This window comes from Ranitomeya variabilis, chromosome 5 (assembly GCF_051348905.1).
Source record: "Ranitomeya variabilis isolate aRanVar5 chromosome 5, aRanVar5.hap1, whole genome shotgun sequence".
Taxonomy (NCBI): domain Eukaryota; kingdom Metazoa; phylum Chordata; class Amphibia; order Anura; family Dendrobatidae; genus Ranitomeya; species Ranitomeya variabilis.
In genome coordinates, this window is record NC_135236.1 from 625577600 (window position 1) to 625594489 (window position 16890).

The window sequence follows — 16890 nt, forward strand, 5'->3', positions numbered from 1 at the left end:
GATCAAATTGTGCGAGCCCATCTGCCAACGACAAGGCGACCTCTTCAGATGGGACCCTACACTAACACTACACTAACCGGTATTAATAAAGTCCCTATGTCTAAAGTTGTTGATCCAGAAGAAGGCAAAAAACCCTGGACACACTCAGCCAATTTGTGACTCAGGGAAAAAATTCCTTCTTGACCCCGGGAAAAGGCGATCAGTCCTAGAACCCTGGATCAAACCCTACTACTAACACTATGGTTATTATTATCCTCCCACATTATCTATTATTATTTATTTATTATTATTATTATTATTGTTGTTATTATCCCACATCATCCATTGTGTATTTATTATTGTGTCTATTTTAGGTAATGTAAATTCTAATATTGAAACTAAAATTACTATATTTTATTATTAGAATACTAATTTAATAACTGTTATAATTATTTTATGCTTTTTGTCCTTTTTCCTCCTTATTATAAATATTCTACCATTGCAGTTTTAATTATTTTTTTGCTATTACTATAAAAAGACTATTGTACTTTTCTACTATAAATATTACTACTATACTATGTATATGCTTTTGATCCAGAAGAAGGCAAAAACCCTTGGACACTTTCAGCCAATCTGTGTCTGAAGGGAAAAATTCCTTCTTGACCCCGGGAAAAGGCGATCAGTCCTAGAACCCTGGATCAAGCCGCCTAATTCTAATAAAATGTGTATATTGTGTTATAGTAATAGAATAGTGGTTAATACTAGCTGACTACCTTGTTATGACAACTACTTCTCTATATCCTATTTATACTACTGTAACTAATTGTTCATATTATTAATTATTATTAATGCTACGCCCCTACCAATAATAAGGTCCCTTTGTTATTTACTGCTACATCAAACCTGCTGTTATAACTACTAATATTATTACTTTTACATTTTTATTTCTACTATTTTTTACTATAATTACTACTTCTTGCTACTACTATGATAGCTACTATTACAGTGTTTCCTACTAATATTAATATACTGCTGCTATGTATTATTATTACTATTATTATTACTAATATTATTATACCACTCTTATTACTATTCTTTTTTATACTTACCTCCCAGTATTTGCCGTATATGATGTTATCGGCTGAGAGGTCCTAGCAGGATTGTCCAGATGATGTTCTTCTTTCCTCTCAAATACTGGTTGATGTATTGGAGGATGTGGCACTGCGTGGTCCTGCTGCTTCTTCTGGCCTCTGTCCTGCTGCTTCTTCTGGCCTCTGTCCTGCTGCTTCTTCTGGCCTCTGTCCTGCTGCTTCTTCTGGCCTCTGTCCTGCTGCTTCTTCTGGCCTCTGTCCTGCTGCTTCTTCTGGCCTCTGTTGTGGTCTCTCTTCTGGCGCCGATCTTAATTGTGATTTTGACCTCTTTTTTCTTCCTTTCTTCTTTTTGGGTTCCCTGCTCTTCATCCAGGTCCATACACAGTACTTTAGCCCGCATTGCCCTTGCTTCTTGCTCTGTGATCCTGGTCTTCATCGATGGTGCAGGCTGCTCTTCATATTCGTGCCTTAATGTATATTTCTTCTGGGCTTCTGGGCTGGTCGGCATGAGGCGCTAAGAAGACAGCAGATTACGTTACTCATGTAATAAGACATTCCTATACACCCTTGTAAAATTAAAGGCAGCAGTATAGTCTTCTCACTAACCTCCATCTTGTAGAGGGGTGACGGCAGAAACTTCATACAGAAGGCCAGTCTTCTGAATGCCTCCTCCGGTGTGATATTATCTGGAGAGAAAAGAACCAAATATAAGGATCACCCATGACCGTACAGAGAGGATGTGACAGAGCGGCACTACTGATCGCCATATTGCTAACCATCCCACTAAGTGCTAGGAGCAGAAATGTCAGTAAGAAGAAGCTAGAAAATGTGTTTTGTACATGGAAGATGCAATCCTTCTGTAGCCTTCATGGCCAGTGATAGGATTCCCCTCTCAACCTATGGAGCTCACGTTCTGCTCAGACCGGCGATCTCTGCCTCTGTTGGGGACCAGTTTAGCCTTCTGGTATTTTTTACAGCAAATATCTGCAGGTCTATATTTACCCCCCAAAATTACTGGAAACCTGACACATCCCAAAGATAAAGAAAGGTGAAGCCGTTGGGAGCCGTCTGACCACAGGACAGAGAATGGTCGTCTAACAGTGTGAGGAATCTCACCGGATCCAACGCAGGATGAAGGTCCGGTCCACATGGTCTCGCTGTGGTCTTCACTCGTGTCGAAATCTATCAAAATCCTGTAAAATAGCAGAACAGTCAGAATAGGTTTTGGGCTCATTGACCAGGGTGTACTGTTACTGGAAACTTTTAATATTACAGGATTGTACCTGAAATGTCGCGGTGGCTGCAGGTGTCCGTCTTCACTCTCTGCTGAGATAGAACAGACTGAGAATAACTGACGTTTGTGTTTTTTTTTCCAATTCAAATCTAACAATCCTACTGGTTGTTTATTGCCATGGTGACAGAAGTCACTGATAATTTAAAGGGACATGACGGTATTATTGCACTATAGTGAATTTTACTATATGTAACTCCCCTTTGACACCATTTAAGCACATGGAGATGTGTTGTAATTCCCTGCACAGATGATAGGCGCAATACTATGCAGCTAAATGATATGAAGGACCAGTGTCCCATTTGTTCTAACGATTCGTGCTGGTCCCAGGAATTGGGTTCTAGCAATATGTCCTCGTTTACCAAAAACCCTTTAATTGCTTCTACTTCACTGTATTTTGTGAGGTCATGATATCTTATTATCTAGTTGGATTGCTCAAGGGAGTTTTTATTGTGTAATTTACATTAAGAATAGAAGTGTTGTCACCTAGGAAAGGCATGTTCAATAAATATTAGGTTTAGGCAGGGCCGCCATCAGGGCATTACTGCCTTGACTGGCGTATGGGGCCCGATGAGCAGAGGGGGCCCACAATGGGTCCTGCCACTTCTTCTCATCGGGCCCCAGCAGCAGGCGTCTGTCAGTGCAGTAACTGAACCTGAGACCGAGATGCAGGTTCAGCTAAACTGTATAGGCGTGCGGGCCCACACGGCAATAGTTAAAAGCCGCCAGCCGATAGGAGGCTGGCAGCTGATGTCAGTGCACACGTCGCCGGGGTATGACGTCATTGTCATTCGCCAGCGAGTACGCGCTTGAAATGCCTAGGGTGGACGTCGGCGCTGGACCGCTGCCAGGTAAGGAGAAAGTGTTTTTTTTTCTTTTATATTGAAAGCGGCAAGCCGCAATAAGTTTGGGTGGCAGGATGTAGAAACATGGACCATCTATCTCCATCCTGCCCCATCTGTCTCCATCCTGCCCCATGTTTCTGTCCCATCTGTCTTCATCCTGCACCATCTATCTCCATCCTGCCTCATGATCATGCACCTGCACTGACAGAATGGAGACAGATGGGGCACAATGGAGACACATGATGCAGGATGGAGACATGGGGCAGGATAGAGACAGATGGTGCAGAATCATGGGCAGGATGGAGACAGATGGGGCAGTAACATGGGGCAGGATGGAGACAGATGGGGCAGGAACATGGGGCAGGATGAAGACAGATCGGGCAGGATGGAGACAGATGGGGCAGGATCGTGGGACAGGATGGAGACAAATGGGGCAGGATGGAGACAGATAGAGCAGTATGGCGACACATGGTGCAGGATAATGGGGCAGGATGGAGACAGATAGGGAAGGATGGAGACAGATGGGGCAGGAACATGGGGCAGGATGGAGACACATGGTGCAGTATCATGGGCCAGGATGGAGACACATGGTGCAGTATCATGGGCCAGGATGGAGATATGGTGCAGGATGCAGACATGTGGTGCAGGATCACGGGCAGGATGGAGACAGATATGGAGGTATGGAGACAGTGAGGTATGGAGACAGACGGGACAGATGGAGATAGATGGGGCAGGATGGAGACATATGATGCAGTATCATGGGGCAGGATGGAGACGCATGGTGAAGGATGGAGACACATGGTGAAGGATCATGGGGCAGGATGGAGACACATGGTGCAGGATCATGGGACAGATGGGGCAGGATGGAGATAGATGGGACAGAGTGGTGAGATCTTATGGGGCAGGATGGAGACACATGGTACAGGATCGTGGGACAGATGGGGCAGGATGGAGATAGATGGGACAGAGTTGTGAGATCATATGGGGCAGGATGGAGACACATGGTGCAGGATCATGGGACAGATGGGGTGGGATGGAGATAGATGGGACAGAGTGGTGAGATCATATGGGGCAGGATGAAGACACATGGTGCAGGATCATGGGACAGATGGGGCAGGATGGAGATAGATGGCACAGAGTGGTGAGATCATATGGGGCAGGATGGAGACACATGGTGCAGGATCATGGGACAGATGGGGTGGGATGGAGATAGATGGGACAGAGTGGTGAGATAATATGGGGCAGGATGAAGACACATGGTACAGGATCATGGGACAGATGGGGCAGGATGGAGATAGATGGCACAGAGTGGTGAGATCATATGGGGCAGGATGGGGCATCACATGGGGAGAATGGATACTAATGAGGGCAGGATGGGAGAACATATGGCTGGAGCCAGGAATGAGACACAAGAGGGCCAGGATGAAGGATATTATTACCCTAGGGGCTAATTAAGGGATATTATTACTGCAGTCATGTATTTTATTTTTTGAGGATACTGTTTTCAATGGGGGGTCCTGTTACTATGCAGAGCAACACTATGTTGCTTTTTTTCCTTCATCTGGTGTAGTGTAGATGTTGGGAAAAATTAAGTAATGTGCTCTGCAAGCAATGCTCCAATGTGCTATTTCCTGCAAAAACGAGTCCTGGCTGAAAGAAGTGATGGCAGTCTGTACTGGATGGACATGAAAAGTGAAGATGAAAGACTTCACCTAGCCCTGCTGTTTTGTTCCCATGTACTATACACTTGTATTGCTCCCGAGTCACTATGACCCGGTTTATTAAATCTTGATTTTAGATACTCTAACTCAATTACCGTATATACTCGAGTATAAGCCGAGATTTTCAGCCCACTTTTTTGGGCTGAAAGTCCCCCTCTCGGCTTATACTCGAGTCATACCCAGGGAACGGCAGGGGAGGGGGAATGGGGGCTGTCTAATTATACTCACTTGCTCCTGTGTCTGTATGGAGCATCTATGGGGCCATAATCAACATTTGTGCAGTACTATATGGGGCAAGTGTCTGTATGGAGCATCTATGGGGCTATAACGTTTGTGCAGTACTATATGGGGCAAATGTCTGTATGGGGCTATAACGTTTGTGCAGCACTATATGGGGCAAGTGTCTGTATGGGGCTATAACATTTGTGCAGCACTATATAGGGCAAGTGTCTGTATGGGGCCATAATGTTTGTGCAGCACTATATAGGGCAAGTGTCTGTATGGGGCTATAACGTTTGTGCAGCACTATATGGAGCAAGTGTCTGTATGGGGCTATAATGTTTGTGCAGCACTATATGGAGCAAGTGTCTGTATGGGGCTATAACGTTTGTGCAGCACTATATGGGGCAAATATCTTTATGGAGCATCTTATGGGGCCATAATCAACATTTGTGCAGCATTATATTGGGCAAATGTGTCTATGGAGCATCTTATGGGGCCATTATTAACCTTTATGCAGGATTATATGGGGCATATTTTAATATGGAGCATCTTATGGGGCCATCATAAACTTTATGGAGCATTATATGGGGCTCCTGAATCAATATGGATATTCAAAAACACTTAACCTACTGATGTCTCAATTAATTTTACTTTTATTGGTATCTATTTTTACTTTTGACATTTACCGGTAGCTGCTGCATTTCCCACCCTAGGCTTATACTCGAGTCATTAAGTTTTACCAGTTTTTTGTGGCAAAATTAGGGGGGTCGGCTTATATTCGGGTTGGCTTATACTCGAGTATATACGGTATTTTTATACCTTTTGCTTACTAGACTGTATGGGAATGCAGCGCCCCAGAGTCCTGGTCGTTGCAGTACTGACGCTCCGCCACTAAGGGGAGTGATGGTGCGTCTGATGGCACTAAAGGAGTTCACCTGACCAGGTATCACAGTCACACATTACACTTCACACTCTGGCCACCAGGGGGAGCAAAGGGTTCTATGTATTAGGCCACTCCTCACAATCTGGTAAAACTGGGGGCTGGATAGGAAGTTAGGGAGAAGCTGACTGGGTTTTGCCCAGGCAACATCCTGTGAGAGAGGGAGTTCCTGGGAAGATTCAGGGGGGTCTCTGTCAGGAGTGGGATCCTGACAGTGGCCTAGCGAAAAGGACAGATCGTTACGGAGCCGCGCCTGCACCCGTTGCGGAAGCATCCTAAGAAAGGACACGAAGCGAGGTTTATTGTGGAGAAGTGAGAAACGAGATGGCAGCACACAGGAGAGTAGAACCAGTAGGAGTCGTGCCCTAAGACCGTGGCAACATCCTACTGAGGCGCGTAGCCGGTGGCCGGAACGCCGAGGAAGTATTGGGCTCCAAGCATTACTTCAAACAGCGGCAGGACAGTTAACTCTAGGTTGGCTATCTCACCTAAATCACCTAAGCAGACAACGGAGGCAATTGTGGGAGAGGGGCGTCTCTAGGGTCCCAGAATAACTCCAGGCCTACCCGTCATACGGGTGCGTCCTAGCCATATCATCTGGGGGACGGAGAGAGAAAGAACATCAGAAACAGACACAACAGTTGTGAGGACTATCCTGTGGTGCTCAGCAGGGAGGTACTACACCACACAGGCGCTAGCAGGTAGGCACTGATTTCCACCTGCAAAGGGAACTCTGGATGTGCCATCGGACCGGCCGGTCTCAGCCAGCCCTGTTAGCAGTGCTCTAGATTGCGGATCCCAAAGCCTTCAGTAAAGAGGTAAAGTGACTGCAACCCTGTGTCCTCGTTATTCATCGCACCTTGCACAACGCACCATCATCACACCTTTCATTGAACGCCCCTTAGCAGGGTCACGGAACAGGTCTAGCCACCGTGACAACCCCAGGACCGAGACAGAGAGGCCCGGTACCGAGTACCCCGCGGCCCTGCGTCTGGGGGCTCTCCAGGAACATGTTTGGAAATAAAAAAAAAAAGAAAAATGAAATTGAAATCTTTTTTTTTTTATTAACCCCTTTCTACCATTGGATGTACTATTCCGTCCATGTGGGGTGGGCCCTACTTCCCAAGGATGGAATAGTACGTCTAGCGCGATCAGCTGCGCTCACGGGGGGAGCACGGCCGATCGCAGCCGGGTCTCAGCCGACTATCGCAGCTGACATCTGGCACTATGTGCCAGTAGCAGTCACGGACCGCCCCCGGCACATTCACCCCCGGCACACTGCGATCAAACACGATCGCAGTATTCCGGCGGTATAGGGAAGCATCGCGCAGGGATCGCGTTGCTCTGAGGGTCTCTTACCTCCTCATCCCTGCAGGCCTGGATCCAAAATGGCCGCGGGGCTGCATCTGGGTCCTGCAGGGAGGTGGCTTACCAGCACCTGCTCAGAGCAGGCTCCGGGAAGCCTCCAGGAGTGCATGTCAGATCGCTGATCTGACACAGTGCACAGTAAAGTGTCAGATCAGTGATCTTACACTATAACATGATGCCCCCCCCCCCCCCCCGGGGGGCAATGTTATAGTGTAAAAAAAAATATTCAGATGTGTAAAAAAAAATGTAAAAAAAATCCTAAAAAAAAAAAAAAAATTACATAAATACATTTCTTTATCTAAATAATAAAAAAAAATAAAAGTACACATATTTAGTATCGCCGCATCCGTAACCACCCAACCTATAAAACTGTCCCACTAGTTAACCCCTTCAGTGATCACCGTAAAAAAAAAAAACCCGAGGCAAAAAACAATTCTTTATTATCATACCGCCGAACAAAAAGTGGAATAACTCGCGATCAAAAAGACAGATATAAATAAACATGGTACCGCTGAAAACATCATCTTATCCCGCAAAAAACGAGCTGCAATACAGCATCATCAGCGAAAAAATAAAAAGTTATAGTCCTCAGAATAAAGCGATGCAAAAATAATTATTTTTTCTATAAAATAGTTTTTATCGTGTAAAAGCGCCAAAACATAAAAAAATGATATAAATGAGGTATCGCTGTAATCATACTGACCCGAAGAATAAAACTGTTTCAACCGTTTTACCAAACACGGAACGGTATAAACGCCCCCCCCCCCAAATGAAATTCATGAGTAGCTGGTTTTTGGTCATTCTGCCTCACAAAAATCAGAATAAAAAGCGATCAAAAAATGTCATGTGTCCGAAAATGTTACCAATAAAAACCTCAACTCGTCCCACAAAAAACAAGTCCTCACATGACTCTGTGGACCAAAATATGGAAAAATTATAGCTCTCAAAATGTGGTAACGCAAAAAATATTTTTTGCAATAAAAAGCGTCTTTTAGTGTGTGACGGCTGCCAATCATAAAAATCCGCTAGAAAAACCCACTATAAATAGTAAATCAAACCCCCCTTCATCACCCCCTTAGTTAAGGAAAAATTAAAAAATTTAAAAAATGTATTTATTTCTATTTTCCCATTAGGGTTAGGGTTAGGGCTATTGTTAGGGTTAAGGCTAGGGTTAGGGCTAGGGTTAGGGCTAGGGTTAGGGTTGGGGCTAGGGTTAGGGCTACAGTTAGGATTAGGGTTGGCGCTAAAGTTAGGGTTAGGGTTGGGGCTAAAGTTAGGGCTAGGATTAGGATTACCGTATTTTCCGGCGTATAAGACGACTGGGCGTATAAGACGACCCCCCAACTTTACCAGTTAAAAAATAAAATCTTCTTAAAAGTTGGGGGTCTTCTTATACACCGTATGTCGTCTTATAGGGCCGGTGAATATGTGCCTTTTGGGGGGGGGGGGAGTGATCCTGATGAGGACGAGGGGGCGTCTCACAGGAAAGTGAGTATCCCCCATTACCTTATCATAGCGCTGCAGCGTGGGGTCTCTGTGCTGGGAGCGGCGGCTGCTGTGCTGTGGCGGCTCCTCTTCTGCAGTGTGGGGCCTCTGGGGCAGTGGCGGCGGCGTATCTTCATGCAGTCGGGGCTCCTCCGGCATCTCAGCCTGGAAGCCCCGCCGGCAACTCCATCGGTACAATGCGGTCAGGTGGCCTCCGGGAAAATGGCCGCTGCTCAGATTCAGATCTCGTCCCGAGATCTCGGGAGACGAGATCTGAATCTGAGCAGCGGCCATTTTCCCGGAGGCAGCTCAATAGGTGCGATGCGGTGGCCCGGCCGCTGGGGGCTGTGCATGCTCAGATTCAGATCTCGTCCCGAAATCTCGGGACACGAGATCTGAATCTAAGCAGCGGCCATTTTCCCGGAGGCCAGCGCATTACACCGATGGAGTTGCTGGCGGGGCTTCTAGGCTTTGAGATGCCGGAGGAGCCCCGACTGCATGAAGATACGCCACCGCCGCCACCGCCCCACAGCACCAGAGGCCCCACACTGCAGAAGAGGAGCCGCCACAGCACAGCACAGCAGCCGCCGCTCCCAGCACAGAGACCCCACGCTGCAGCGCTATGATAAGGTAATGGGGGATACTCACTTTCCTGTGAGACGCCCCCTCGTCGTCATCAGGATCACTCCCCCCCCACCCACCATATACACCCGGCGTACAAGGCGATTCCCGGCGTACAAGACGACCCCCGACTTTTAAGAAGATTTTCAGGGGTTAAAAAGTCGTCTTGTACGCCGGAAAATACGGTACATTTACAGTTGAGAATAGGGTTGGGATTAGGGTTAGGGGTGTGTCAGGTTTAGGGGTGTGGTTAGGGTTACCATTGAAATTAGTGTTAGGGGTGTGTTTGGATTAGGGTTTTAGTTATAATTGGGGGGTTTCCACTGTTTAGGAACATCAGGGGCTCTCCAAACGTGACATGGCATCCGATCTCAATTCCAGCCAATTCTGCGTTGAAAAAGTAAACGCAACATTCTATCTCGTGCTTGGCCTCTGTCAGGATCCCACCCCTGACAGGGACCCTCTGTCTGCAGCTCAGATGTTCCTCCTTCTCCCCCTGTCTGCCTGACAGGTCCTCTCTGGGTCGAACCCAGGTAGCTTCTGACTGACTTCCTATCCAACCCACCAGTTTTACCCGTGTGTGAGGAGTGCCCTAATAGATAGAAGCAAGGCTCCCCCTGGTGGACTGGAGTGTGAAGTGTAGTGTGTGACTTGTGATACCTTGTCAGGTGAACTCCTTTAGTACCATTAGACGTAATATCACTTCCCCTGGTGGAACAGCGACATTACTGCAACGACCAGGACTCTGGGACACTGCACTCCCCCCGTTAAATCCAGTACTCCGGGACTGGGAAAAGAAGAACAACAATACATGTTAGCAAAAGACATACAAAATTTTTGGAAATGCTTTGAACAAATTAATTTAACAATGCTTCCTTTATGGGAGGTGAGGACACTTGAACGTTACAAACAAGGACATATTTACATTGTGCAAAAGCAAATTGAAAACAGTTATTATCTATCTATGGAACCAATTACCCGTACAGGTATTCTACCTACTAAGTGCTATAACAATAATTTAACATTTTTCTTTCTCTAAGTACAAAGTCTATCAACCATCTATCTATGGCTCTCTAGAGGACTCACTAACCCCTACGGGTTGTAGCAGCAGAAAACAGGAAAAACAAACAGTTAACTATTTACAGTTTTGTCGGTGTTTCGAGGCTAATTTCGATGGCTTCCTGGGCTTTACCTGGCACATAACCCTTCTTGGCCTGGGAAGGGTAGGATCCAGGGTCACACCCGATGCCAAATAAACCCCATTGGTCTGTCTCTCGTGAATTGTCATATCATATGCAGCGATGGAAGTCTGCGTAGCTTGAGTATGGGCATTTGCTGCAGCAAAGGTAGCGGCTGCTGCAAGATCAGTCACTGGAACGGAGTCAGTAGCGGTGGCACGAGCAGTCGCTGGAGTGGTGTCGGTCATCAGGGCAGGGTCGTTCTCCATACCTGCTTCAGATGTGGTCCCTCCGGTGCCGGTCTGCTCCTTCTCCGCTGGGGTCTGGAACGCTGGTTGCAGGGCCTTGTGCTGCGATGTTGTCATCTCCGTTTGCAGCATCTCGCTTTCCGGCAGGGCCTTGCTTTCTGGCTTCGGAGCGCTGGAACTTCTTTCTTGCTCCGGACCAGACGAGGCTGCCGACAGGTGTCTGGGGAGGCTCCCGATGAAGGTCTTCTTCCACCCGGCCTCGGTGCTCAGCTGCATCCGCAGAAGTTGGTCGCTGAGCTCTTCCACGCCGGCCTGCAGGAAGTCAGGGCCAACGGGTGATGTCTGGCCGCGGTGTCTCTCCAGGTGGCTGGGGGAGTCCTCTGCTCCGACCCCACGCTCTGGTCCCGGGTGGCTGTGGAGCGTGGGGTCTCAGTCCTGGGGTTGTCACGGTGGCTAGACCCGGTCCGTGACCGTGCTAAGGGGCGTACAATGAAAGGTGTGATGGGGGTGCATGGTGCAGGTCGCGATGAATAACGAGGACACAGGGTTGCAGTCTCTTTACCTCTTTACTGAAGGCTTCGGGATCCGCAATCCAGAGCACTGCTAACAGGGCTGGCTGAGACCGGCCGGTCCGATGGCACATCCAGAGTTCCCTTTGCAGGTGGAAATCAGTGCCTACCTTCTAGCGCCTGTGTGGTGTAGTACCTCCCTGCTGAGCACCACGGGATAGTCCTCATAACTGTTGTGTCTGTTTCTGATGTTCTTTCTCACAACTCGTATCTGTTCTGATGTTCTTTCTCCATCCCCCAGATGATATGGCTAGGACGCACCCGTATGACGGGTAGGCCTGGAGTTCTTACGGGACCCTAGCGTCGCCCCTCTCCCACAATTGCCCCCTATGTCTGCTTAGCTGATTTAGGTGAGACAGCCAACCTATAATCAACTGTCCTGCCGCTGTTTGAAGTAATGCTTGGAGCCCAATACTTCCTCGGCATTCCGGCCACCGGCTACGCGCCTCAGTAGGATGTTGCCACGATCTTAAGGCACGACTCCTACTGGCTTTATCTCCTTTTTGCTGCGATCTCATTTCTCACTTCTCCACAATAAACTTCCCTTCGTTTCCTCTCTTAAGATGCCACCGCAACGGGTGCAGGCGCGGCTCCGTAACGTTCTGTTCTTTTCGTTAGGCTTCTGTCAGGATCCCACCCCTGACAGAGACCCCCCTGAATCTTCCCCCTGCAACACCCTCTGCCACAGGATGTTGCCTGGATCCAACCCAGTCAGCTTCTGGCTAACTTCCTATCCAGCCCCCAGTTTTACCAGATTGTGAGGAGTGGCCTAATACATAGAACCCTTTGCTCCCCCTGGTGGCCAGAGTGTGAAGTGTAATGTGTGACTGTGATACCTGGTCAGGTGAACTCCTTTAGTGCCATCAGACGTACCATCACTCCCCTTAGTGGCGGAGCGTCAGTACTGCAACGACCAGGACTCTGGGGCGCTGCACTCCCCCCAGGTTAAATCCAGTACTCCCGGACTGGGAAGAAAACAATACATGTCAGCAAAAGACATACAATATTTTGAAATGCAATGAACAAGTAAATATAACAGTGCTTCCCTTTATGGGAGGTGAGGACTCTTGAACGTTACAAACAAAAACATGTTTAAACATTTTAAATAACATACTATAAATAACTTCTATTACCCAGCCGGGTATTCTACTAGGTGCAAATTCTGAACAATAATTTAACTTTTCCTTTAGGGGCGTATAGGCTGAACCCACTAAAGGCTTACTATAAAACTCTGAAATATAAATTAAATTTTTCTTTATTTCTCTCTTCTGAGTGCAACATTTTTCTTTTTACTCTCTGATTTTCCATATGCAAGACTGCCTGTCTATCTGCCCAGGCCTACTGCCTCTTTTCTTAGTACAGGATCAATGAGCTATAACTGCATGGCTCTCAGGAGGACTCACTAACTAACCCCTACGGGTTTACTTTATTGAAATTCGGCTTTCAACTCTTTCCTGTCCTCATTCTCTAGTAACATTATTAAACATTCTCTATAACTATCTAGCTAACTACATATTACTTCTATGTAAAACATTATTACCATCTACTTTCTTTAAGGCAACATTATACTTTAAATGCAACTGGTGAACGTTCCCTTTAGGAGGGAACCATGTCTCTTTGAGGTAATGCAGACTCTCTCTACACTGTGTTCCAAATTATTATGCAAATTGGATTTAAGTGTCATAAAGATTTAATTGTTTTGTTTTTCAAATAAACTCGTGGATGGTATTGTGTCTCAGGGCTCAATGGATCACTGAAATCAATCTTAAACACATGTGATAATTGGTTTTCCAGGTGATTCTAATTAAAGGAAAACTACTTAAAAATGATGTTCCACATTATTAAGCAGGTCACAGTTTTCAAGTAACATGGGAAAGAAAAAGGATCTCTCTGCTGCTGAAAAGCATCAAATAGTGCAATGCCTTGGTGAAGGGATGAAAACATTAGAAATTTTCCAAAAACATAAGCGTGATCATCGTACTGTTAAGAGATTTGTGGCTGTATCTTGGCACAAATGTGTTTGTGCTGATAAAGGCATAATGAGGAAGATTTCTGCCAGGCAAGTTCATCGGATTAAGAGAGCAGCTGCTAAAAAGCCATTACAAAGCAGCAAACAGATATTTGAAGCTGCTGGTGCCTCTGGAGTCCCTCGAACCTCAAGGTGTAGGCTCCTTCAAAGGCTTGCTGTGGTGCATAAACCTACTAATCGGCCACCCTTAAACAGTGTTCACAAGCAGAAATGGTTGTATTGGGCCCACACATACATGAAGACTAATTTCCAAACAGTCTTCTTGTTTACTGATAAGTGTTGAGCAACCCTGGATGGTCCAGATGGATGGAGTAGTGGATGGTTGGTGGATGGCCACCGTGTCCCAACAAGGCTGCAACGTCAGCGAGGAGGTGGAGGAGTCATGTTTTGGGCCAGAATCATGGGAAACAGCTGGTAAGGCCCTTTAAGGTTACTGAAGGTGTGAAAATGACCTCTGCAAAGTATATAGAGTTTCTGACTGACAACTTTCTTCTATGGTCTAAAAAGCAGAAACGTGCCTTCAGGAGCAAAATCATCTTCATGCTGACAATGCCCCATCTCATGCTGCAAAGAATACCTCTGAGTCATTGCCTGCTATGGGCATAAAAGGAGATAAACTCATGGTGTGGCCACCATCTTCCCCTGACCTCAACCCTATAGTGAACCTTTAGAGGATCATCAAGCAAAAGATCTATGAGGGTGGGAGGCAGTTCACATCCAAACAGCAGCTCTGGGAGGGAAGAAATACAAGCAGAAACTCTCCAAAAACTCACAAGTTCAATGGATGCAAGAATTGTGAAGGTGACATCAAAGAAGGGTCCTATATTAACATGTAACTTGGCCTGTTGGGATGTTTTGGCGTTAAATAGCTTTTTTGTTCAGTGAATGTGACCTCCTAATGCTGCAAATTCCACAAATGAGCATTTTCAGTTCTTTAAAACATATCAAATGTATAGAAATTCTACTGTGCATAATAATTTGGAACAGTGCATTTTGAGTTTTTATTCATTTTGGAGATTATACTGTTATCATTGGGAGGCTTCTTCAATAAAATTCGATGTATAATCTAACGGGTGATGACTTTTATTAGGATAACCCTGATCGGGTTCAAAGCAGCAAAACATCAGGAAGACAAACAGTTAACTATTTACAGTTTCAGGTTTCCGAGGTTTAGTTGGATGGCTTCCAGGGCGGCACCTGGCACTTAACCCTTCTTAGTCTGGGAAAAGTGAGATCCAGGGTTACATCCAGTGCTGGATAAACGCCATTAATCCGTCTTTCATGTATGGTTAAGTCATGCGCAGCAATGGAGGTCTGCGCAGCTTGGGTATAGGCATTGGCTGCAGCAGAGGTAGCGACTGCTGCAAGATCAGTCACTGGAATGGAGTCAGCAGCTGTGGCACTAGCAGTCGCTGGAGTGGTGTCGGTCATCAGGGCAGGGTCATCCTTCATACCTGCTTCAGATGCGGTCCCTCCGGTGCCGGTCTGCTCTGCCTCCGCTGGGGTCTGGAACGCCGGTTGCGGGGCCTTGTGCTGCTGCGTTGTCATCTCTGTTTGCAGCATCTCGCTTTCCGGCAGGGCCTTGCTTTCTGGCTTCGGAGCGCTGGAACTTCTTTCCTGCTCCGGACCAGACGAGGCTGCCGACAGGCGTCTGGTGAGGCTCCCGATGAAGATCTTCTTCCACCCGGACTCAGTGCTCAGCTGCGTCCGCAGGAGTTGGTCGCTAAGCTCCTCTACGCCGGCCTGCAGTAAATCAGCATCAGCGGTGGAGGCCTGGGTACGGTGCCCCTCTGGGTAGCTGGGGGAGTCCTCTGCTCCGACCCCACACTCCAGCTCCGGGTGGCTCGCCATGGCGTCCTCCACGTGGCTGACTTCTTCTTTGTCCTTTTCCCGCTCTCTCCTTCGTGGGCGGTTTCTTTGTCTCTGCTCTCCATTGAGGATTAGGAGGCGGATCTCGGCTGCTGACGGACACGTCCTCAAGGTACAGAAATATTTAGACTGGGCGGCCATTGTCTTTCGCGCACTTCAGCTTGTCTACGCCCACTTCCACGCCCTTCTTCTCCTGCACTCCCCTTGGCGCTGTAATGGCGGCGGTTTTGGCGGGAAGTGGCAATACACAGTCTTTGCAATAAGTCACAGTTCAAGCACAATTCAGACACAGTTCCAAGGCACACATGACCTGATTCTTCAGGCTTAAGTAGATCCTGTTCGTGACGCCAAGTTGAAGCGCCCCCAGACGCAGGGCCGCGGGGTACTCAATACCGGGCCTCTCAGTCTCAGTCCTGGGGTTGTCACAGTGGCTAGACCCGGTCCGTGACCCTGCTAAGGGGCATCCAATGAAAGGTGTGATGGGGGTGCATGGTGCAGGTCGCGATGAATAACGAGGACACAGGGTTGCAGTCTCTTTACCTCTTTACTGAAGGCTTCGGGATCCGCAATCCAGAGTACTGCTAACAGGGCTGGCTGAGACCGGCCGGTCCAAAGGCACATCCAGAGTTCCCTTTGCAGGTGGAAATCAGTGCCTACCTTCTAGAGCCTGTGTGTTGTAGTACCTCCAAGCTGAGCACCACGGGATAGTCCTCACAACTGTTGTGTCTGTTTCTGATGTTCTTTCTCACAACTCGTATCTGTTCTGATGTTCTTTCTCCATCCCCCAGATGATATGGATAGGACGCACCCGTATAACGGGTAGGCCTGGAGTTCTTCCGGGACCCTAGCGTCGCCCCTCTCCCACAATTGCCCCCTATGTCTGCTTAGGTGATTTAGGTGAGACAGCCAACCTAAAATTAACTGTCCTGCCGCTGTTTGAAGTATTGCTTGGAGCCTAATACTTCCTCGGCGTTCCGGCCACCGGCTACGCGCCTCAGTAGGATGTTGCCTCGATCTTACGGCACGACTCCTACTGGCTTTATCTCCTTTGTGCTGCGATCTCGTTTCTCACTTCTACACAATAAACCTCGCTTCTTTTCCTTTCTTAGGATGCCACCGCATTCGAGTGCAGGCGCAGCTCCGTAACGTTCTGTTCTGTTCGCTAGGCCACTGTCAGGATCCCACCCCTGACAGAGACCCCCCTGAATCTTCCCCTGCAACACACTCTGCCACAGGATGTTGCTTGGATCCAACCCAGTCAGCTTCTCACTAACTTCCTATCCAGCCCCCAGTTTTACCAGATTGTGAGGAGTGGCCTAATGCATAGAACCCTTTGCTCCCCCTGGTGGCCAGAATGTGAAGTGTAAAGTGTGACTGTGATACCTGGTCAGGTGAACTCCTTAAGTGCCATCAGCCGTACCACCTGGGGTGCTG